The sequence below is a fragment of the Pterocles gutturalis genome, unplaced genomic scaffold (assembly GCF_000699245.1).
Source record: "Pterocles gutturalis isolate BGI_N339 unplaced genomic scaffold, ASM69924v1 scaffold3456, whole genome shotgun sequence".
Taxonomy (NCBI): Eukaryota; Metazoa; Chordata; class Aves; order Pterocliformes; family Pteroclidae; genus Pterocles; species Pterocles gutturalis.
In genome coordinates this window covers 132636-158789 of record NW_010102915.1, presented here as the reverse complement: position 1 = coordinate 158789, position 26154 = coordinate 132636, and positions in this window count along the sequence as shown.

The window sequence follows — 26154 nt, the reverse complement described above, 5'->3', positions numbered from 1 at the left end:
GAACTGAATTCATCAATCACCAGACTATTGATAGGGAAAAGAATGACTTATTAGCAAGCAGCTTGCAAAGGATGTATATGGAGAGCTAGACACACCAGTCCACTTTCTCTAAACATTTAAGGACAGACTCATAATTTAAATCCACATAGCAACTTGCTAATCAATAAAGCTAAGCTAAGTTTCTCAGGCTAAAGACATTATTTGTTCAACTTTTATTATCCTTAGTTATAAAATTAAACATGGATTCAACATGCTGTGGTCAATGTCATTCCAAAAATTTCTCTCTGCATTCTTCGGTAGGCAATGCACTTCTCAGTCCTCATAAATGTTATCAGAAAACTGTAAGGATATTTGCAAAGGAAAAGGTGAAAACTGCCAAAGAAGTCAAAACCCATACACTTCTCCCTATTATAGTACTTCCCAAGACAGAATCCCCTGAAGGAAAAGACAGTGTGAAAATGGGAGCTCTTTCTCCCTGACAGAGAATGGATTGACAGATTCTGTATTTATTTTTTAAAAATGCCTAACTAAGCAGCATTAGTCACCTATCACCCATCTTTCATGCCATAAATGAGAGTGAATGAAGCCATAGAGTCTCCAGAGAAAGCAATTATAAGACTAATTTCAACTAAATGACAACTAGGAAGAAAAAAAAAAAATCAGCTAGCTTAAGGAGTTCAGTTCTCTTAGATCCTGACTACGAAAACTCCTTCGCAAACACTGTAAACCACTAATCACCAATGTGATTTTTAACTTAGCTCCCTGCAAAGGCACCACAAAGCACAATATCTGTGTAGGAGATATTTCAGCCGTAATGATGAACGAGACTTCGAGTCTGTCAAGCTGCAAGTTTGACCATAAAGTAGGCTTGATCCCTGAGGTGGGGGAACCAGACACACACATACACAAGCAGGCTTCACTAGCATTTTTGCACAGAAATTCAAGGAGCTCTACTTTATGACCCCACTCTATGGGCCGTGATCTGTCCTGTGCAACCGGGTGTTGCTCAGAGCCCCACTGAAGCCATAAGTGACTCTTGCCTTGAAGATTTCATAGACTCATAGAAACCTTGGTTAGAGTGGAGCACAACAGATCAGAAAGAATTCCCCTTCTCAAAGTGGAGCTCTTCATGCTGGCTCAAGTCACCTATGGCTTTTTTCTACTCAAGTCTTGAAAATCTCCAAAGATGCAGATTGTGCCACTCCCTAGGCATCTGGCTCCAGTGCTGCTGGTGGAAAGTTTAGGAGAAAGGGTTCCCCACCCTTTCTTAAACTGGAGAGCTGAGAGAAATCTTGTAACTCACTCCAGATTTGACATAGTATAGAAGGCAAAGTCACAGTATGAAAGCCACCATGCCCCAAAGTGCTCTGGCTGTCTCCTCATCTTTATTCACTGCTGACAAGGTCAGACCCATAACCTTGAGACTTAGCTCAAGTGCATTGTGCCACCACTTTACCACCAATGGGAGCCTTTGCCCTAATTTAGATGTGAGACCAAATTCTTCTGATGAAATGGCTTGAAATGACAATATGATTGTCTAGTTAATTCTCTTAATAATAAGAACCAATTATATATCAAGAACATTTCCCTTGTGAGTTATTTTCCTCCTCAACAAACAGTTCTATTGGAAACATGATGGTGTCTCATCCCCAGAGAAACACAAAATATTTTATCCCAATTGTATAGCTGCCAAATACACACTGAAATATGTTCATGAAAACCCTGACAAGATTGATGTGATGTTGTATTCTAACTACACTGGCTGTTTCTTGACTTGGGCTTTGCTTTTATTTTTTCTGGCAAAATATTGCGTATTAAAAACCGTAATAATGATAAAATAGCATAAAAAACTAAAATGTGGGAAAGGTTCTTCTAAAAGATTTCAAGGGACTTCCCATTTCAAACTACCTCTTAGATGACCAAAGCCTGTTTAAAAGTTGTCTCCAAAAGGAAAAACAAAATCAAAATACCCTCCATTCTAATAAGCTTCATTAACTTCTAAATAGCTTGTCATGGAACTCACTCTTTCTTCTGAAGACTGGGATGGCCTGTGTGCCTCTATCTGATGGGCTAAAAGACACCTTGTTGAACAGAATGTCTGGGACGCTGTGCAGCTGGGAGTCTTTCAGAATGACAGTATTTTGCAGGAGCTGTGTGATATTTTCTGTTGGAAAATAAGTGGAAGTGCTGCTTCATTCTCTCTCTTTGTCATATAGTATCACCCAAATGAAGAAAAAAAAAATAAGGAACCAAATAGGTGTTGTATCCAGTTTCTTGAACTTCTGCCTCTGCCTTCCGATCTGACAGATTCAAGTTTCTAACCCCAATTAAGCAGCTTCATCTCGATACTTCAACCTACAAAACAAAGAGGTAGGAGGGACTACCATATGTTTTGATTTTCAGTTCATTAAATCCTTGATTGTGCAAAACCTTTTAAGAGATACTACCCCATAAAATTCATAAAAAGCTATATTTTGTGTTGTTTGGAAGAATCTTATTAAAGACTGTCTCCAAAGAAATATTCCAACCTTCTGAGAATCAGCATGACACTTAAATGAATTATTCATGCAAGTCTCCATGAGATGGGCAAGTTTCCTGCCACGACTTGCACAGTGAGGGGTGTTATAAAACTGAAATTGGAATGTGGAGAGAGCTGATGGAAAAGATTTCAAAGATCATCTCTGTTGAAAAAAAAAAAAAAACAATCCCACAACTTCAGACCTTTAAGCTTGCTTCTTCACAGCAGAGAGCCTTCTAAGTATCCCGCTTCACATCCACTCCCAAATTCTTCCGTTTTAAAATGTGCTCACAACAGATACATGCTTTTAAATGAAGCCACTGAGTGATGCAAGTGCAATTGGTGAGAATCATTGACACCAAATTCATTTCAGTGATCCTTAAATGAGGCTTCCTCTCAGGAAACTCTGGTCAGATTTTCCTTGCCATCTTCGTGGAAGCACTACCTGCTGACACCACAGAGCTCTTCCTAAATTGCCCAGCTTAACCCAGGACACCAGCACAGGACAAACCAAGATTTGCCCCATGCATACAGAGGGTGACCCTGAAAAACAATCAAGCCTAAGAACAAAATTTATGAAAACTTGTTGAGCCTAACTCCAAAGCTGACATCTGGCAACAACCAAATGAAAATTAAGAGCTCAAAAATTTAAGTTTTTTATTTTAACATTTTAACTTATACTTGCAGGTTTAGATGCAGAAAAAAATGAATAAGGCTCATTTTGTCCCCCACAAATGTGCTGTACTGAATAACTAACCAAAGTCACATTTTGAATAATACATCAGACACGAGAAGGGACAGCTATTATTAATGCAAAACAACTTGGTACCACCAAACATTGTTTTGGTTGCGTTTGCATGAGGGGAAAAAAGCCCTGTAAGCATAGAGGGTTGACATGAGTGATTGCTGAGCACATTTCAATAATTAATTCCACAAATAAGTGAAGTCTATTTTAATTTCTCCTTAGACAGCATTGCTATCTCAGTGAAGTAAATTGCGAGTCCTCTTCTGTTACTGTACCCAACTCTGACACCTTGGAAACATTACAAAAGCAGCGGGAATGTAATGAAAAATATATATAGTGCTGAGACTTCCGAGCTATCCAAAGTGCTCTTTAAGATCCTGCAGATAGTCTTTAGGGAATAATCCAGACAGCTCTATTGTATAAAGTTACATTTAATGACTGTACATCATGCTGGGATTGAAAAGTCATGCCCAAAAATGCTGATCAGTTTGATTGGACATGGATGGATTCAGTTCCAGTTCTTTAAAAGGCCTGTAAAGAACAGCTTAGTAAAGAAAAATAAAATAACTAAAACCACCAAATTGATCATGTTTGCATGTTTTAAATGGAAATATAACAGAATTATTTATCTGTCAAGGAACTGCTAAGAAAATCAGTGAAAAAAGAAAATGTTTGCAAACCTCTGTTTTTCTTGAACCAAGATAAAAACCTGTTTTGTCCTATATTTTGACTTCTCAAAAGTTTCTGTAAAGCACTTTTACATCAGCATCTCCATGGATAATACCACATCATTGCTTTGCAAAACCCTAACATGTATCCATATTCTTTTTCATGCACACAAAGCAGATGAGGTGGATACATCTCACAAGCAAACATTTCTATGTTTTCTCAGCTGCCTCCCAAAAAATAAGGGTTTGAAACCATTCACAATTTGTAAATATTGGTCCTCTTATCCTCTGTAAGTGGCATGATTTTTTTCTGCTCCTATCTTCCAAAGGGAATGAATTTTGTCTTGGGAAATTGCTTTTCCCTGACCTCACATGTGACTTTACCCCAGCGAGGAATCCATTCTCCCTGGAGCTATGTGCACTTGGGAGAGCAGCTTCTTCACCTTACACTTTACCAGAGGAAGTCCTGCTTCCAGAGCTGAGGGAATGCACTTTTGGAAGAAGAAAGGCAAGACTTTTTCATTGGTATTAGGTCTCTGACATGTTTTTCTGGAACTTGAAAATTCATGGCCTTATTCCAGTTTCAAAAGAAGAATCTCTGTGGATGCAGCATCTGTGATGAATGTTTTCTCTTATGACAAAAGCTACATTTCCTTATGATTTCTTTGTATTTTGAGCAAAAAGGACTCAACGTAGCCCAAGAGACTGACTTATTATATCGCATCAGGTACACATTTTATTCTTGCTACTCTGAAACACTGCAATTTAAAGTTATACTTGGATTGTACTGGGGACCTGTATACTTTTCCTGAGATAAGACCTTTGGGATTTTTTCAAGATCAAGTCACGTAAGAAGAAGAGATTATAAACATGTTACAGAGTTGTCCCAGCCTAAAATATATTCTGCAAATACATCTTAAGGTTCTGTAAATAAGGTTACTACACAGAATCCCACAGGTACCAGTATTATATGTACATAATAAAGCTTAAGATCTTATTCAATTTTCAGATATTTTATGAGGAAAGATACTGCCAGATTCTCAAGGGCCAAATATATCATTCAAAGGCAAGGAGATATTATCATACTCTGAGTAGATATAGTAGTTAGTTTGTACAGCATCTCATGAAAGTGTAATTTGCAGACTTCAGGAGAAAAAGAAATGCTTTAAGGAACACAGGGAATATTTAGGTAGCTACACAAATTACTTGGTTGAGTGGGGTTGCCTTTTCAGAATTATTTTAGAAACTGAAATTACTCCTTACATATAACTTTTGTCAATATTATTATCTCTTGCACTTAAAGATATTAAATCCTTGCCTTGAAATTTGGCTTATCAATATGCAAATTTGATTAAAGCATTTCTTCTTCTTGGCCTGTTAATTCATCACAGTAACTATCCAAATTCCACTGCACACAAAGTCTAGAATAAATGGAGCTGTCCTAGGCAACCTCAGCGCAACACGGCAAATACAACCACAGGCTGAGCATATCCTCATTTTCTTCCAGTGACAACATCACCTCTGCTTAAATATGCATTTTCGGATCTCAAGCAATACACAGCAAATAGCAGGTGAATCAGGCTATCTGGAAAATTTTCAAAGCAATTGTGAAAATAAACTTAGTAATAGATTATTAATGTGAAAGAAACGTGTTTTTCTCATGCTTAGTCAAAACTGCTCCTGCAAGTACTTTTATTCCTTCTCTGCGCTATGTTTCCCTGAATGAGCTGTCTCTCAGAAGAGCATGAAACATCTTATACCAAAGATGATATTGGTGGAAAACTTGAATTAGTACCAGTAAACAATAAGATTCAAATGCTGATCCCCCAGGTATGTATGCAGAAGGGCTCTAGGACTTGAGTGTTAATATGCTTACTTTAATGATAAAGTTAATGAAAGCCATTGCTTCAGACGAGAAGATTTGCCTATCACAGTTGTATCTTATCTATCTTTAATACATTTAGTCAATATACAATGATGCTGAACATATCTGTCCAAACACAACTAGTTTTTTACCCTGAAAGCTAATCAATAATATTTCTGTTAGCATACTTCAGCTTAACTATTGGCTGGAAAAAAGTTACTGGTATTTCCTCCTTGTTCTACATTTGTGGGTACTAAATCCATATTAAGATGACTGCTGAGCCTTGCAAAAACACCTCTATATCACGAAAAAAAAATATTCTGAAAAAATGATATTACCGTAAAGAGACTTTCTTTGCACTAGGTTTTTTAGAAGACTGAGGATAACCCAAAAAGTTTTGGATCAGCATAAAGCATCTGATGACCCAGGAGACTGCAGGATCAGTCCAACCCCATATGTGCACAGGTATCAAAGACAACCCACACAGACCTCTGCTTTCCTGGTCAGGCAGGAATGGGCTCTCCACAAAATACCCTTTTTTCATGGCAGCACAGATTGAGAGTCTGTCCCCAGGTGTCCTGGGCTGTAAACTCTCAACAGACGGGTGAAACAAAGCTGTGCATACCCAAAAATCAGAATCTGTCATTATTTTATCTGTGCAACAGCAGTCATGAGATGCTTGAGAGCACAACTCAGACAAGTCACCAGAGAGTAAACCAAAAAAACTAAACACGTGTCCGCACATGACACCTCTCATTGCAGTTCTGTTCTGCAAATAGGTATTGTACAACAGAGACGTCCCAGTGGGAAATTTTCAGTAGTGTTCAAAGCTACAGAACATGAAATGATCACATCAGTTGGTAATGACTGAAGCATGAATATAAAATAATTACCACCTTCCAGGGAAAATAAGAACGATAAAAATAATAACTAATAGAGAATAAACTATAAGGAATATATTAATGTATAAATGTGAGACATGGCTAAAGTCTTTGAACCTGAGCTGCATACCCACCATGTGTGCTTTGATCACCAGCACAGTGCTCACCAGGAGACACTGACACACTGCCTGCACAAAGAGCGAGAGAAGAAGGTGGTACCGACTTTGCACAGCTCAGCCAGGTGCCAGGTCAGGATCCCAGGGCTGGGACTCTTCTCTTTGCTCTTCTTAATGCCAGGTTTCCTTCTCAGCTTGTTCTTCACTGAAGGAGACCCCAAGTTTCATCATTTTAGCGAAAGAGATGAGACCCCCAGCTCATCCCAGCAAGCAGCAGAGGACTCCGTGGTGGTACATGCTGATGGGGGTCAGTAAATAGACATCCCTTCTGCTCCACTCCCATGCCCCTAATCTTCCATTTACAGCTCCAAAATATGACGGTTTCAGAGGCCACAACGCAGAGATGATGCAGGGGTTCTCTGTGACTGACAACCGATGGGAAATCATCTACTGGTAGTCAGTATACTCTGTGAAGTAATCTCTGTTGTTTTTTTCCCTTCAGCTATAGTTCTCTGTAATGTAAAAAAAAAAAAAAAAAAGGAACAAATGAGGTTGTGTGATCAAAATTTCATATTAAGTTTCTGATAATTGCCTCCCAAGTGATTCAAGGAGAAACCCAAACTCCTAAATGAAACTACAGCTCCATGTAATTCATAGTCATTTGCCAATTAATGTATGCTAGCATTAACACCAATGAAAGACAGCCTGACAACACTCAAAATATGTACATATTACAATACTGAAAACTTCATTAGAAACCCTATAAAAAGTGACTTCCATATGTCTCACAAAAATTGTATGTTAGCTGCTCATCGCTTCTGGTTTTGTTCAATTATGGAAAACACATTTGCAAACATTAAAATAGTTAAAGAGCATATTTTATCTTTTTTAGGACTTGTAAGCTGAGGAGAATGTGTCAGGTGATCAGAGAACAAATTTTTGTCCACAATAACTCAGTTTGACCACTATTTGACAAAATTCTGTCAATCAGTAACAGTCTGAACATTGTTGGTCTCACTGGACAGCAATGCAGTTGCAAAGACCCTACCTTTTGTCAGTAGTTTCTTTAGTGATAAAACCAAAGCAGCACTCATTAAAAAAATGAAACCAACAAACCAACCACTGTTAGAGAATTAAAATACTGCTTTTTTTCTTATTTTTAACACTAAAGAGATACACAGCACATTAAGAAAATCATTAAATTAAGATCTGTAGAAGTGGTGAGTACTCAGGGGGGAAAAAATAAAGGTATTTGCTAAGCGGTTTGGGTTGAAAGTGATGTTATCCTTCCAGTTATATGCCATTGACTTAGATTCTGCTGATTAAAAGTTAACTTATAAATTTGACATGGTTCCACCCAAATCAATAGAATTCCATTTGCTTGCTAGAGAAACATGGATAATCAGGCTCATCAACTTCAAATGAGAAGAAATTGATTTACTAGTCACAAGGAAAAGCCAAATCATACTCCCAAATACAAGTTAATACTAGTAGCCCTCCTCATAGACATTTTGTACATGGAGGTATGCAGTAAATGTTTTAATAGTCTTACAAATACTTGAATAAACAGAGAAAGCTCCAAAGGCTTACTTCTCTAAAGAGGACAAAAACTGGAATTATGAGGAAAGGGAATGAGAAAGTCAAAGAAAAGTCCGTGAAAGAAAATTTCTGCAAACAAATATATTCTAGAGGCTGAAGCAAAAGGTAACCTCAGCACAGCAGGGGTGAGGCGAACGGGTTGTCAAAGCCGTTAGGAGCTATTCGTGCTTTGAGAACAGCCACGTACAGGTATGATTGTCTGCCACACTGCAGGACTTCAACCTCCTGAAGTGTTTTTTTACCAGTTATTACGTCTGGGGAACAAATATTGGCCTATTTTGTGAGAAATATCAATATTAAATTTTACCTGCATGGGAATTAAATGAAAGGTAAAGAGCTTAACCTGAGGGAGGATGGTAAAAAGGAGAGGAGAATTGTACTACAAAAATTGAAACCTGGAATTTTCCCCTTGTGAACAACTTGGTGGACTTCGTTCAAGATTAAGCTTTCAAAATTATAGGATATTGATTTAAATCCCAAACTGAAATGTCATTTCAACCCTCCAAATGCAACTCTTCACTTAAAAAAAAGTCAAACAATACTTTAAAAAGATATGTTTTTGCAGGGGCAATTTGTCAAAAACATCTTCATTCTCACAACACTTTCATTTCCACATCTCCTTAACTCCTGGTAGAAAATCAGGGTATTAGTACCCAAGATGGGCTAACTGCTCTGCAATCCCCAAAAACCCTTCCAAAATAAGTTCCTCTAGGAATTTTATGATTTTTTTCCCCCCTAAAGGCATTAGAGTTTCTTTCTTAGCACAAACTATTTTCAAACCCAACATAAATGTACAAACTTTATTGGTAATGTATAATTCGAGTTATTTCCAAAAATATAACAATATTTCCATACAGAAGATCCAACAAATAACTAAAGGGGAAAAACAGGGCAGATACTGTTGCGAATTTTGACAATTGATTAAGAGGTGAAAGGAAGTTAGAAAATAATCTGGACAGCACAAGATTTCAGTGTCTGCTTTAAAATCAAGAAGATCATGAGTTTCTGAAGAGAATTTAAAAACCGCTATATCTAAAAAATGTTTTCAGGTTTTGCAGAGCCCATAGACACCTGTGCACATCCTGACCTCCAGCAGAGGTGCTAAAAATAGGCTTCCATTTAGATTTACACCTCACCTTCGAAAAATAGCCTTGTAGCCTGCATGGCTATTTAGACCGTAGCTATAAATAATAGAAGAGCTTCTGTAGGAATCGTCTCTGAGTTTGGTGGTCAAACACATTTTGGCAACCTGAGGGGTCGATTATCAATTTTACATTTTCTTGCAGGTGTTCATTTCTCATTCCTTCGGGGGGCTGCTCTGTCTCCAGAGGTCCTGTGTGCCCATGCAGATATCCCGCTGTGCCCGCAACCCACTCCACACATCCTCAGCCAATATCAACAGCAAAACTTGTCTGAGCTGCAATGGCCACCAGCCGACACCCTGCACAGCCAGCAAAGCCTGCCTGGTAAGAGGATCAACCAAGGTCTCTTCCGGTTCAAATGCCACTAACAATTGTTGGACAAATTGAGATTATTGCAAAGAAATCTAGTGGCGGAAATTTGTCACAATGATAATCTATCTGGTCAGTAATTAATGGGCACTGCACACATCATCGGTACCCTGAGCTTTCTGGGTCTGAGCTGCAGCCACTATATTTTCTGCTGGTATTATCCCAGCACAGATCATTAGAGACTGACTGGGGAAGCCCTTCGCCTTTCCTCTGTGGCTTTAACAGCCCCCAGTTTTACATGGCTGGATTGTAAAGTCTTCAAGCATTCTGAGGAATTTTCCCTGAATTTCTTTTGGATTTCCAAGCAGCTTCATGAGCTGTGGACACCAACAAAGAACAGCAACATTGCCACGTGGAGTTCCCCTGTGACAGAGAAGGAGAGTTTCTCCTCAGACCTATTCAGTATTCTCCTATTGTAGACTGCTTCTCGGGATAAAATCTCTTATCCTGCAAGTATCAGCTACATTCATTATTCTTAGATATATGGCCTTACATTTGGTGGTATGAAACACATATTGATTGAATGCTCATCTGACAGGCCTGTAATTACTCGGGTCATCCCATTTACCCTTTTTATATAAAGGCAGAACATGAGCTTTTTTCTAGCCTATTGAAACTTCCCTAGTGATCCGGGACTTATTAAAAATAAACATTAATGATCCAAAGAGTAGCTCAGACAGCTCTTAAAAATTTTAGGTGCCAGTTACCCAGACTTACTGATTTAACAGAGCCCAATGATGATGGCTGCTGTTTAACTGCCTCTTAATCATTGCTGGAATATAAATTATTCCCTCCTGTGAGGCGGCAGCATCACTCTCTACCCTCTCCACCAGGGAGGGGACAGACACACTGACAGTGCTGTTTCCATCTGAAAATGGACTGGTGCAACTTGTTAAACTTCTTTTCACTCCTGACATATTTAAAGGACATTACAAAACAGGTTTAAACGTGCTGGCTATACATTTTCTCATGTTCTTTTGCCTGTCAATCTTCTCATGTTCAACTCCTCATTTATATTCTCTGCCGCATGCTCCTAATTGTTCTGCTCTCCATTTCTTATAGAGTATTTTGCCAGGGGCAGGGAGGAATCAGAGGAGTTTTATTGTTTTCATATTAGTGCAAGTGGATCTTTCGGAGAACAGTAAATAAATTATTACAATCTTTTTTTTCCCCATTAACACGTATTAGCCATAAACAAGCCGTGATTCCCTGCACCAAGCAACCACTAGCTCTTCATTCAGTGATCAATTACTCTCTTGCCATGCAGATGGGATCTAATACGGAGCTCCCTTTTGTTGGATGCAATGCATCTTGAGTTAGGGAAACGTCAACTGCAGTTTTGAAGAAACACCAAGGGCAATCTCACACCAGCCACTTGAGACCTTCCACATCTGCTTCTCAGAGGAAAGGACCCTGCAATGCCACAGTTCTCCTACCCTGCAAACACACACTGCAAAACAGAGTGAAAAAGATCCCATGGGATTTGTTTTCCAACCAGGCATGACCAAGTGCCCCATGTTGTATTGTAGCTATTAGAAAACTGAACTCAAACACTGATGGCTCCTTTGTATTAATTGCCTGTGACTGACCAAGGTAATGCACTCTGGTCTGACTGCCATTTCCCTTCACCTTCTGCCTACTTGCTTCTTCCAACCAAAAGAGCAGAAAGATCCACTGATTGTTATACTCAATGATCTCTATTTCCTGCAAGCAATACCAATTTAATTAAATTTACATGGTTATAAGGGACCAGCTACAATTCCTCTCATCTGTTTATCCAGGTCACTAGAATTGATAAAACTCCATTTCATTGCTGACATCTTCATTTTAAGTGCTCTCTCCATCACCTACTGCCTTTTTTTTTTTTTCTTTTTTTTTTTTTTTTTTTTTTTTTTTTTTTTTTTCCTTTTTCGGGTATTCCTGCGGTCCTAGCCAAGGCTGTCTAAAATAGAGGTCATCTCCTTCCAGAAGAGGCAGGACAGCAATCCATAAAACCTAAACTGTGCTGTCACTGCCAGGGTATTTCCCTTCATGTTTAGAGCATGAAGGATCTTTGAGAAGAACATTTCTTTCATCCCTTTAAACTCTCAAGAGCCATTCACAGGTGAAACCAGAGGCTGCAATGCCATTAACCTCAACAGAGATCATCGTTATCACAGTGGTGGGTACCCAAAGCCTGCTGAGACAGGCACTGCCAATGGTGCCCTGGCACTGCAAAGGCACCACGACATTCTTCAAACAGCAAAACATCCTGCTACTTTAAGCGCAAAATCAGAGAAGATTGACCCACAGGTGGTTGCTCATCCTCGTACCACCCAGAGCCCTCTGGCTCCGCTCCGCCAGTGCCCATGCTCCGGCACCAAGGTTAAAGCTCACCCTGGTCCCGCCTGCTTTTCCCAGTGCAGCACTTCTGCTGCAACTCAGAAACCTGAAAACCTGAATAAAGCAGTTCAAACCTCGCTCCTCTTCTGTGGCTTCTCAGTATCTCTCTAAGTTAGCTCAGCTGTCTGCCCAAGCCCAGAGGAAATGCCCAAACGTTTTGTCCTTGTCCCAGGCTCTGATTCTCTTCTGAACCTGTCTTTTCTTTGGGTCAGGCAGGAGAGTTCCTGTAGCCCCCACTTCCTCTGGTTAATGCTCAAAGTGGGGTTATACTAATGCAGGCAAGGTTCCTGCTTCCAGCCACAATCTCTTCAAAGCAGCAGAGGTTTTCTTTGAAGAGTTGGAAGGAATAAAAATGAAACACGATTTTCAACTTCATGAGCATGAAGGAGGGAGAAGGGAACAAGCCGCTGGGTCTGAGCATTGCAGGTCCATCCTCCGAGCCTGTGTTTGTGAACGTTCACTGTGCTGCCAGGTGGCCCCAGTGCAGGCACCAAGCAAAAAAGAGAGCAGCTTGGGTGCTCTGGAAAAGCAGAGAACTGCCTTGAAGTTACCATGCAGTGAGGATGCACATTGTACCACTTCTGCCCATCTCACCATGTGCCACCTGTACTGTGTGACACTCCCTGGTGAGGACAGCAGCCACCAATGGGGACTTCAACATCTGGTTCCCTTGCAATTAATGGGAAAAAAAAAATCCTGATTTTTTTTTTTTTTGGACTGTTTTTTCATGAGATTATGTCTGGGTTTTTTTTGGTTTTTTTGGTTTTTTTTTTTTTTTTCTGGAAGGGGGGAAAAATAAAAGCATCTGTTCTTATAAATCACTTTTATCTGTTGGTTTTAAAGCACTTTGCAAAGGAAAAGATCACAAGAAAACAAGTTTATGCAGAAGTGAGGCAGGCAGTACCTGCAGGACACCACCAGCCATGGCTATCAACTCCAGCAATCCTTTCAACACCAGCTCTGGCTGTAGATAGAGTGTCACGCTGGGGACAAGCGGCTATGAAAAAGGAAAACTAGCTTTGCTGTCTCATCTGCCATTTTCCTCTAGTGACAGCTCATACCAAAATATTCACTGTGTCAGGGAAATGTATGCAACTTTGCTCATGTAAAACTTCTGCTTTGTGTATTACTGAAAAAAACCCAATAAATCCACAATCCTGAGATGAGAAATATACAAGCTGACAATGAAAGTGCAGCTCAGATTAAGTGTTTCATAGACATCCCTTTAGAGATTGTGCCACATCTAATTCACCTTGGCATTGAAGTCATCATGCTTTACTTTTCACGAGAAGTAAAAGAAAATAAAGGAAGTTTGGCTCCTTATGAAAATATGGCAAATCTTTAGCACAATGGTGAATTATTTTTAATTTATTGCAAGGGAATCTTAAGATAAGTGACATTGAGCTGTCGGGTAAAATTCATCTAAACAGCTCTAAAAAAATCTCACAGGGAAACTTCCTCCTTCTGCAAAATATAGTTACAAGGAAGTGGGTCAACTGTATAAATCTAAATGTAAATTCCTCAGTGTACCATGACTAAATGAAACCATAAGGAAGTCTAGGTTTAAAAAAAATCTGACTTGATTTGTCTTTAATGCAGACAGTAACTTGTAAGATACACACTAGAAGCAAGCAGCTTCAGTAGAACAGCAAGCGGGGGCCTGATTTCAGACCCCCCTGTGGAACTCTGGCATCCTTGCATCTAAATCAACTTCAGCAGAAGACTGAGTCTCCTTGACTCCAGACGTGACTTAGATTCCCAGCGCTCAGTCTTCCTGCATCCTTACCTGCTGGCCAGACCCCAAGGTATAGCTGGAACACACAAATCCCAGCTGAAGGAGCTATACACTTTAAAAAAAAAAAAAATTCTCTCATCCTTTTAATTGCCTGGTCTCATTGCAGCTCAGTGCATGCCTGACCTCCACTGGAGCAGCCCTCGGGCTGGTCTCGCCGCTCCCTGCTGCGGCAGGACTGCGAAGGTAAAGCACTGCGGGGGTTCTGGCCACTTTCTTCTCATCAGACAGTACCTGTAGCAGGGAGATTGTCTTCAGAGTCCCACGTTAGCTGTGGAGATGCATTTGATATGGAGTGGAAGCTGAGCAGACTGATTATACCACTGCATTAAGTCAGAGACAGAGCTCAAAGCAGCCAAGAGGCAAACCTGGCCCAGTTTCTCCTGTTTCCCTCTGGGGAGAATTCAATCAAGAATTGATTAATGCTTGAATTCTCATCAAGAATTAATAAGCTCCTGATGCGGTGAAAATGAATAGTTTCGGAGAAGCAGCTAAGCCTGTTGTTTTGTACAGGGAAAAAAAAAATGTGTATTTGGCAACTCTGATGCAATGGTTAAGTTAGAGAGGAGGAATTCTGAATTCCCTGACTGTTTATGCTTTTTTAATGTGTAATGAATAAATTGACTGAAGGCCAGTTCTCAGAGATGACTTGGAAAAAAAAGGTGCTTCCATCCCCGTTTTCTCAAGCTTAGGTATGATGCTTTGACTCCTTACAAAGATATTGGGAACAAACCGGGCACATCCCTCCACAGCCTTGGCAGGAGACAAGTCTCTACAAACAGGGAGCAGCAAAGCTCGAGATGCCTCTCGGGTGTCCTACATCTTGTGCTTCTATGGAGCTTTTGCATTTTACCACTACGCAGGGGCAACAACTAATGCTGAAATATTCGACTACAGGATTTTTTTATTTCCGATATGGGATTATTTTTTTTGTTTTTTGTTTAAAGCATCCCATTCTTGCTGCCCACTCATTCAGAGAGGGAGCCTCTAGCCTCAGGTAGGTCAGGTCTCTGTGTCCCACCTCCTGGCACAGGGTCTTTGCTCCCAGGCTACTGCTGAATGCCCAGTCCCAAAAGTACAGGTATACTGGAGAAAAATATATACAATTATCCATCTGCCTTCAGTATCCAGCTGGGTCTGCCCTGGCCATACCTGCAGAAGTAAAGCCATAAGAAGATTTCCACTGGAAATCCACAGCAAACTCCACTGGAATCCTTCCCCCAGCTCGTGCATGAGGTCCTTTGCATTGTTATGAGCAAGACCTTTGGGGTACACGCAGCCACAAAAGGAGCTACAAGGGAGATGGTAAGTTTAGTGCTAAAATACAGCTGTACCCGCACACCCATGGATGTCAAGCACTTGCAGGTTATGCAGCAGCTAAACACTCAAGTCCTCAAGCAGAAAAGTTTCAAGAATAAAGAAAGAGATGCTGAAATACAGTTAGAGCTCAAGAACTGGAGGTGAGAGAGTTACAGCACATGTTGTCAAGGTGCCAGGAAGGCTGTCATTCAGTCCAGGAGGGAGAAGACACAGTGAAACAATAATCTCAGGTGATTTCTTACAATCACCATGTCCTCAAATCCTTCCAGAGGACAGAGCCAAGGAGGTTATAAAAGTTATTATCTGAAGAGGCAGAGGAACAAACATCATCCCTGGCACAATCGTGACTTGTAATTATCTTGAAGCATTTCCTGGAAGAGTCATCATGCATGCTGTAGCATCTGCCGGTTTCCCTGGTGTAACCACAGCAACACTTACTTCTCTGCTCTGACTGGCAAAGAACAGACGAGATTTGGGATGATAGCAGGGAGCAGAAACACCAGGTGAATACTGCAGAGCATGAAATTCCTGACTGCATTTGTTTGCATTTAGCAATCATTTGCTTTTATGAAAAGAGTTATCAAGTGGCGATCATCTGGAAGGAAAAAGCCAAGCGTGATTTTTGTTTGCATCTCCAGCAGATGTTTTGGTCTGCAGAAGACAGCTGCATGAGAGATAGCTGTGCTACACTGCTCCCATTACCAGCCTGGGGGGATGCGGGCTGGGAAATGTAACTTAGGGATGCCTCACGATTATTAAAATTGAGTTAGAACTGAACTAAATATCATTGTAAAGAAATAATTAAAAAGTCTGTATCACATATCTGCTACATACAGGGGAAGGTGGTGGTGTTTCTTGGTTTTTTTGGGGTTTTTTTTGTTTGGTTTTTTTTGTTTTTGTTTTTTTTTTTAATTACTGTTCTGCTTACTGCTCATCTTAGGGTGGAAACCAGAAAACAGGTGTCTGTTTTATTTAATTCATTTTATTCCATTGTTGCATGAACATTCATCTGTGTCTATGCAACAAAAGCAGAAAAATATTATTCTAGAAAATTCTATATTCTGTTCTATATTAAAAAAAAACTCTTATGGTGTACCCTGAGCTTCTATGGGGAAAATGTCCAAGTGTGGTGGTGGGGTGGTTGGGGAATGTGCAAATATGAGGAAAAGCAGCTTGGGGAAGGGGGGGAAGGGCAGGTTTAAGACCACTGGAGTATTTTTCTTTTCCTCCCTGTGACGAGATCAGGTCCAATACTGATTTAATTCCACCTCAAATCTCTTTGCCCTTTCAGCTGCTTATGAGTCATGGCTTTGTCTAAAATCCACCTTATATGTATAACTTAAAACAAAGTCAGTGCTTAATTCAGCTGGAAAGTCTAAGCTAGACTTGTATGGTGTTTGCCCAGAGTTTTATTCTCCATATCCTTCTCCCTCCTCATCTCCCAGCTAGAAAATAAGTACTGCCATAGAAAACAGCATGGTCCCTGGTCAGGGACTCAGAGGACTTGATTTCCTTCTTTTAAAAGACTGGATAACTAAAATATCTTAACAATTTAAAAGGAAAAAAGAGAGACATGATGCTTTAAGACTAATTGAACCAATAATCAAAGGCTGTCTCTAATTCCTGGACTAGGAGGTCAATTACTGAAATAAATTTGACAGCAGATAGATGGTCACAGTGCGCAATTACCATTTAAAGACTTAATAATTATGGCCAGAATTAGTCTGTATTTTCAACTGCAGCAAAAAATCCATCAATTTTTAGTAGTTATTATCTTGATTATACGAAGAAATTGATTCAGCTATGTCTTGACAAACTGGCAGAAAGTTGAAAACGCAATGGGCACAGATAACGGGCTGAAGAACCGAGCCAGGCGAGTTTGAAGTTGCCTTTCCTATAACTGGAAACTTAAACTGCAGATGTGAAAAAATTTTCATGTTCAGAACATTTGGCAAGGAGAGATGTAGACAAATTTAAACTCATAAACAACAGGACTGAGAAACATGTATTTTTAGGAGCTTTGCCAAAATTAGTCGAAACATGGGCTTCTCAGACATTTAAATTCTCAATTTTGAAAGTCAGAGTCAGGCACAGAGTCAGAATCCTGCATATTTAAAGAATTAGAGTGCTCTTCTTCCATTCCCCATGGCTTTTGGAACCTTTTGGTTCATGAGTTCACACTTTCAGAGCTCCACAGGGCTGGTGAGAGTTTTGGGGTTTTTTGGATGTGTTTTTTTTTTTTTTTTTTTTTGTTTTTATAAAAACTATTTCTTTAATGGAAATAGTATCCGAAATGTAAAATTCTCAATAAATCACAGATTGAGCTTGATGACCTTTCTTCCTTGAGGTAGACTGCATTCTACCCCCTGCATTGAAACAATCTGAAAACAGAGCAGTTCAGTTCCTTTACACAGAAAAACATGTAAAACACAGCAGCTAAGAAGCATTGTGACATCAGCTACGACATCACTAAGAATATCTCATCTGCACACTTAGCGTGGTTCAAAAATCCAATCAAAAAAGGGAACAGTTTATGTAAAAAACTTTCAAGAAACATACCGAGAAAAATTAAAATCCTTAAACAAGAGACGGTTATGGGAAAGGAAACAAAACATTTTTCAACAGAAAAAAATTCCCCTCTCCCAAATTTTTGACAGATATCATTTAAGTTACTCCTGATGACGAAACAATCAAAACAAGCAGCTCTAATAGCTTCCATGATGTTCCCCCCCTTTATCTCCCAACGCTCCTCAAGACCACAGTTCCAGAGCTGTTCCCCCTCCACTTGTCTTTGCCACTTTCAGCTCCCTTTATTGACGCTATTCTTTGAAACAATTATTTTTCCTCAATAACTTTTTTATAAGGATATTATTCTTTTTACATAATGTGAATTAGTGTGTCAAGTGATCTAATTCTACAGCACTTTATGCAAATTTATTTACTTAATGGCCTCTCAGTTCCATGCTGACTTTGGAAAAAAATGTACTATTTTAAAAATTATAAATAATTAACCAGAACTCCTGCTCTCTTGGAAGTTGCTACTCCCCTGTCAGTCTAAATAGCCCCCTAACTTTTTGTATGCATGTTTTGTATAAATTGCCACTTAGAGGAAAATAAATGCTCAGAACAATGACTCCCTGAAGTCATAAAGGATAACATCCCTCTTACACGGCAAGTTTGTTTTTATTAGAAACAGCATTGGTGCTTGTAATTATTTAATAAATAAACATTAAAAAAACTCACTTAAAAATATGAGTAATCTCAATTACCATGTGTCCAGCCACCTGCAGAGATGCAGCATGGCAGAAGCACTCAGGAGAAACAACATGAGTCACTTCCAGGTTGAATCCTGCACAAGGTCTGAGCTCAGGAAGGTCTCTGCACCAGTAACACACTGGTGAGGACCTCAATGACTGCACAGATCTTTACATCACTCTGAAAAGCAACTGGGAACTGTTTTGGACAAGCTGTTGTTTCCTCCGCTAAATACCTGGCATCAGCCCTCTGCTTTCCAATGAGAACCACATTCCCCCGTGGTGCCCATCCAAGCACACCCTGGGCTTGTGTGCCCCATGTAAGGGAACAGGAAGATGTAGTAGAGGTTTAAGGTTTATGAAACTTTAAAAAAAAAAAAAAGTCTGGAACTGTTCAGATTTGTTGGCCCACGGCAGTTTCAAAATTCCAGTTGTGTCTGTAAGTGGAACCTTTCTTCCACCCTGAAGAGATGAGGGAGGTTACAGGCAGTGAGAAAAACACACGGTGAGGAAGAAGAACCAGCACAGCAGTGGTGCTCACAGGATGGGAGCCTTCCGAACCCAGGGACTGGGGAGCTGAGGAATCAACATAGACAGATCCTGATAGCGGGTCAGGAGAAAGAAGACAAAAATAAAATTTGGGCAGGAGTCCTGCTGCCTCAGGGATAAGAACAAGCTTGTTTCAGAAGCAGCACAGACCAGACACATCATCCAGCCCGGAGAAGGGGGAAAGCCCACAGCACATGCTGTAAACCCACCCTAGTGACCTTCCCACATTGCTCTTTAAGGTAAAAGCAGTAACAAACCCATTTCCCTGGTGCTAGTATGCTCTCACCTGGGTGTCTAGGTCACCTTCCCACAGCCACACACGTTCTTCCAGCTCCAGCCCCATCCGAGCAATCCCAAAGGAGATGTGGCCTCACCTCCCAGTCCTGCTCTTATGCCCTGAGCTGTAACGCTGCTGAAGCACTTTCTCAAGAGGTGTTGGAAACACTTTGCAGCCATAAAGGTAACTGCATCCCTGATTGGAAGGAAAGGCTACTGATTTGTTACCAGGGTAATGAGTAAAGAAGTACCACCTGTATGTTGGTATGTATGTATTGCCTTCCAGAAGAGCAATTGGAATGAGCCAGTTCCTATCTTGGCTGAGTGTTGCTGTCTGCAGGAATGAGCACAACGTGTAACCCCCCGCAGATGCTGCGCAGAGGCAGTGGTTCCCTGCTCCCCTGTGCCAGTCACAGCCACCCATCACCTTGTGTCACCCATCTTCTTACCTCCTTCACAGGTGAAGAACAGTTGTCAAAGCCACCAGCTTCCAGAGATTTCAGTCATGAAGAGTCCTGCAAACATGCTGAAAAAGCACGGCAACACAAAGCCATGGAACTCCAAACCACGACCATTTTGACAAAGAAAAAAAACCCAAAAAACAAACCCAAACAGAATTTACTGTTAAATATATTCTATTTTGAAATGTTCCTGCCCTGATGTCCCAAGAAAATGGGGAGGACCATGCTGCAAACCCCACGCTGGGCTGTGTGTGCAGTGTAGGAGTATAAACTCTACAGGTGATTTGTTTTTAAATGCAAAGCGTGGTACAGTCCTGCAGCCAGGTAGGAATGCCTCCTGCACCCACAGGGATACTCTGCAAAAGAAAGGAGCACCGCAGGAATTGCCAGCTGGGCATGGTGTGGCCAGGCAGCAGGGCAGGGAGGGTTTTACAGAAATACCTGTACCTCCAGGCAGTGCTGGGGGGGGACAGCTCTTCTGTGCAGGTTGAGCCCCATCAGATGGGGATGTGGCCTCAGTGAGGCTCTAAGGACCTCAAGCGTGGCAAAAGCAACGTACAGGTCTGGTTTAAATAAGGCTCATAAATCTGCAGAGCTTACGCATTTCCACCCAGTGAGGCTGGTGGTATTTCCCACTGGGTGACTGACTGCTCTGCATTTCAAGCTTATTAACAGATAGTGAAAGTCCAAAAGCGATGACATTTCACTGTAATACTGAAGAACAGAATGAAATGTTTGAACATTAGAAATAATAGTGCCAATAATGCCAACTTGGTATTAAAAGCAAAATATCAAATAAAGGTATGTTGGTCCTAGACTTTCTCCTTAAACTTTTGCTCGTGGATGTGTCGGCTGGGTGTCAGCAGAGGTTGCGGGATGCAGTGAGCTGGGATCTGCAGCCCGTGCACCTGACGGTGGCAGCAGCATCTTTATTCTCACTCCAGTGAAGCACAGGATTGTAAGACTTTTTCCTCTCCATTATGTTATTGAGAAAAGTGTAAATCTCATTATTCCAGAATATGAATAGTAATAATAAAAAAAAACAAACTGGGGATGCCCTTGATGCCTTCCTGAAAGGTGAGCGCTCATTACCACAGTCCTACGTGTTTCTGCATTTGCACTGAATGTATTCAAGAGTTTTTGCAGGTGAAGAATTCATTTAAAAAGTCCTGTAACTTGAACTGAAGTAGCTAAAAATATGAAGCAAAAAAAATGTACAAGAGCATTTCTTTTACTGAGTGAAAGCTCTTACAATAGCACAGAAAACACACCAGGGTTGGAAGCCAGGGATTATTCTGCGTGAGAATTTGTCTCTCACTTGAGCATTGCCTAAACCTTTCAAATCTCTGTTAATTACCCTTTTTTTCTAAAAATAAAAAATAAAAAATCAGCCATCAGGGATTCGTCTGCTGACTGTTAACATGATTTGTCTGTTGACCCCTGTGTGCTTCACGTGGGTCCTGCTTGGTCCACCTTCCTCTGCGGACACGCAGAGTAGAATTAAATAAATCATATAATGCTGATTATTTGGGGGTGGGGGGAGATGACAGGATGACCATTTTAGTACTTACTAACAAAAAGACTAAGGTATTTTGGTCTTTACCTATTTTGCTTAGCAAACAAAGAACACTTCTTATATATTTCTATATAATGAATACATATAGATTTCAGACTTTTAGCATCAGTGGAGTTTTCCCTAACTAAGGGCTAAGTAGAAAAGAATGACTATTACTGGGTTTTATCTAGGTGCCTGGATATTTATAAAATCACTGTTATTCTGGTGATCTTTAATGAAGAGGAGTAGAAATTCACCCTGCTAATCTTTATAGCTGATTCTACCACATATAACTGGTTCAGCTCCTTTCACCTCTGTTCATGCCTGGTCTGCTGAGCTTTTGTCTCCCATTTCATGGCTAAGCGTATTTTAATACTGACTAATGTTATTTTTGTGGGTATTTCACATGCCACTTAGCTCAAAGCTCTGGGCGCTTGGGTGGTTATGTGATGTTAGCCAACACAATCAGAGTATATAAAGCATGTTATAGATGCTAACATTATATAGGATGATAGGTTGATCCAGGAGATGATCGTACCATGAAATAAATGAGACGTTTGAACTCAGGGTGTTGACAGTTCAGGTTCATCCCTGCTTTGGTATAGATCATATCTAGATGGTTGTTTGTCCTTGGTGTCCGACAGTCCCAGCAAAAGCCAAGGGCAGCTCGACCTTGGTGCGGGGCCAAGAAAACCCACTGCAGACCACAGGCTAGAGACGGCTATGAATGACAGTTAAAAAAGAATTCCCAACAAAGAAATAACACCACAAGAAAAAAGAAAGAAAAAAATCTTTCCGGTTACAGCTAAGGCTTTCGAAGTTTACATCAAGTCAAACTTTTATTAGCAAAGTTGTATTTCATGTAAAATGAAAATATCTTTTAAAACCGTACGTGCACATATGCATGATACAAACAGCAACTACAGTACAACACGTTTCTCTAAACTTTAATAAATGCACACTAACATTTAGCTCCAAAAGTAACATTGTAACGGTGACACCACATTTGCTTTGATCTTTTCTCATGAAATTACAAAGTATCTTGTTTAAAGTAATAATAATAATAATAAAAAATGAAACAGACAGTATGCTTTGGCTCAAACCCACCTACTGGTTCCTGCCTGGAAACAGAACAAATCAGTGCAGATCACTTGAAAACGCGGAACTGCAATGTAAACATGTACTGGTACCCCAACATGGTTTATATGCCTTATTCTGAAATATTAAATGTTAACAGAGGTGCAGTTGAGGGCTTGATCTGTTGTCAAACAAAGGAAATTCTCTTGCCATGAAGAATTTCCATTCTTTATATCCGTTCTCACAGATATGTAAAATAATCTAGATTTACCATGAATCTGCAAAATAATGACTATAAAAAATCATGAGGAGATTTCCTTTCAGAAGTGTGCAAGGGTCAGTGAATGTTATTCTAACTTTAGTTTACAAAACTGCATGTGGAATTACTATTAAAACCCCACCTCTTTATATAGATTGTGCTAGCATTTGTTTGCATCTCAAAAATAATAGTGTCCTGAAAACTTTATTAAAACCTCTCATGCATTTCATCTGACCCATTTAGTCAATGGAAGTAGTTATCAGAAAAAGAGTTATTAAAATTTGTGCAAGAAAAACACAACAGAACAAATATAATAAAACATTAAATGATATGTTAACTAAATCCTTGTAAAACTTGAGTTACAAAGAAGGGGGTGGGTTTTTTAGTACATTATACATACACACACATTTTTATCCAGAGGGGAAAGTAATTTTCTGATTTGGTTCCTGATTCTGCTCTTCCTAATTTCCAGCCCCAGAAGGGCTTCGATACTCAGTCCTGTACAGTGAGACACCCTGAAGAGCAGTGCCAAGCGCAAGTGAGCATTTCTTGAGACTGGGACTCCAAATTTTGCCAGAGAATGAATCTGAGGCCATTCCTACAAGTTCTCAATTGTCCAATTATTTTTTTTTTTTTAAATAAAAATTCAGATCTGAGATTACAATCCATATCAAACCAAGGGTACTCTGCTCTGTGAACGCAAATGGCTCACTTGTATGGAAGTTAGTGATTTTTTTCCTATTAGCTAGGAAGAGCTGATTTTATTTACTTAACCTTATGCACAGTCAAACCCCACAACTTTTTGAGAAACATCCATCCCTCTCTTGTTCCAAGGAGGCTGCTTAAATCCATAAGCCAGGATTCCTGGGGCCAGGTAAATGCCTCCTCCTTGCTGGATGAAATTGGGATATCAGATTGACTGAGATATCAAATCTGAAAGTGACATTTCCCCTCTCACACTTGTACTGCCAGCAAAATGCAATGGCATATCATAACCAAAAGTGGCCAAACAGCCGTGGCACTAGGTAATTAATAATTCCCTGTCTGACGTGGTCTGGATGCTCCCACAGCTCCCTCCTCCCAGCAGGCAGTCTGAAATTCCCTGCTAGGTATTAATTAATGAAATCACCACAGATTTCCATCAACTAATTTTAATTAACACTCTTGGCCAGAGCAAAAAAAAAAAAGTTATTTAGTTATTTGATTTAATGGACTGTTTCAGAACTACAGGACAGATGGTACTTTCTATTCAGCCTATATGACCACACTTCCTCTCACCTGTAACAGACTGCTCCAGAAAAAAGTGCAGCCCACCTCCTGGCAGTGGCAAAAACTGCTCAGGAAAATGTAAGCTTGCTCTGTTAGTTCACTTTTGAAAGCAAATCTTTAAAAAAACATTAGTGTCCTGCACTTTCCAAGGTACACTGTATGAGTGGCACCCTTACAATAGAAAATAAAACTCCAACAGGGGAAAAAAAGGAAAATAAATGATGGGGAAAGATGAAAAAGCTCAGGTGAGTGAGATTCCCCAGGAGTTTCCGTCATTCATTTCATATTCATTGGGCATATTCCTCAAAAGTCAGTGCTCGCTGTACAAATTCCATTGTGCATCTTTTTGTCACTGTCTGGTTTTTAAGCCCTGAGGCATCATGAAACACCAACATTAAGATTTAAGGATCTGAATTAAAATTTTAATAGAAAAAGCACTCATCCTGGCACAGATGAGCAGCACATCACAGGAATGTCATAAACATCTCTTAGCAGCAACGGAGCAAGTGAGAGCAGAGGGGATTTATATTCATTATTTGATAATTTGACACTGACTAATGTGATTTGAAATTTTTGTCTGTTTAACATCTGCATTTTCTGGGACAATGAGTCTAGTTGATCTGCAGTGACCCAAAGTACAAGAAAATAGATGACTCTGTCTGCGGAAGGGTCACATCCAGCCTCACCCCCTGCATCTGCCCAAAGCTCTGCCCTGGTCAGTGACTCCCCAGCCAGGAGCTTAGTGAGCCTTTGGGGGAGTCCACCCCAAGTTTGTTCCTTAATTTTGTTTCTATTTCAAAGATCCTTGAGCATGCACTAATGAAGATGATTCCTAAAGGAAATATATTGAAAACAGCCCGAAGTTTGCAACACAGGTTGGCACAAGCGTAATCAGTTCTTAGACTTTATCTGACTCGGGCTGCAGCAAACAAGAGTTGGCACATAAAGATCCTGATGGGAAATGTCTCTGTTGATGGGATGCCAATTTTCACATTTCTCCAGTTAAGTACTCAATTCTTTTTATAATGAAGATTTTTTCAAAAATGAAAACTACTTTAGACTTTTCCAGCATTTGGATCGAGTGAAACACAGAAAATACAACTTTATAAATAATTAAAAGGGAATGACTTGGGTCACTGCCATGGAGTGGGGTGATTTTTGGCTCAGGGCAGATTTTTACTCATCCTTTTATACTCACACACACTGCATCGCTGGGGTTTGCTTTTCACAAAATAGAGTCTAGATGAAAGGTCCTGACAAGCAAGAATTTAAAAAAAAATAAAAAAAGAGGAACAGATATTGCAGAAGCACCAAGCACCAAAGGTCTCTTACTGCTTTCCGAAATCGATGAGCACAACTGAGAATCCAGGCACCCTGGGAGCAGCCCAAGCATCAGGGGAGCTGTGAACCAGCCCTGGCCTTTCCACTGGCAACAACCTACATTTGTGTGGGCAACTCACGGGCTTTAGTTACAGGCGCTACTGGAAACTCATAACCATGTGAGGTTTTGCTGCTTCCTCTCTTTCTTCCATTGAAGCAATGGAGATGGTGCAGGAGCCATGTGGGATATTTGCCTAATTACCACCACGATGCAAAATGGCTTTTAGGACCTATTCCTCCTGCAGTAACTATTTTAAAAATATTATAATTGAAGTGACAGTCATTTGTAGGTGCAAGAAGAATCGAAGCCGTATTGACACTCTACTTAAATAAGCATATTAAAAAACACAAATGCTTTTAAAGAAGTTCAAGATATTCCAATACAAAAAGACCAAAAAAAATGTGCTGTAGAGCTTTGCTGAATTAGTGTTGGAGAGGGAAAGAAAAGACCCATATTTAAACCAGTGTTCAACAAACAAAATATAAAAGAAAGTAAACCATAATATTTTCTCTTTGCTTTCACTTTTGTTTATTTAACAATGAATAGCTGGAAAATAAATGATCTCTTGAAAGTCAGGTAGGTCTATTTGATGTGATACTGGAAAGATGTGAAATTTATATGACTGGTATACACACAACTCCTTCTGAAAACTAGTTTTGCTGATCCAAACCCATATG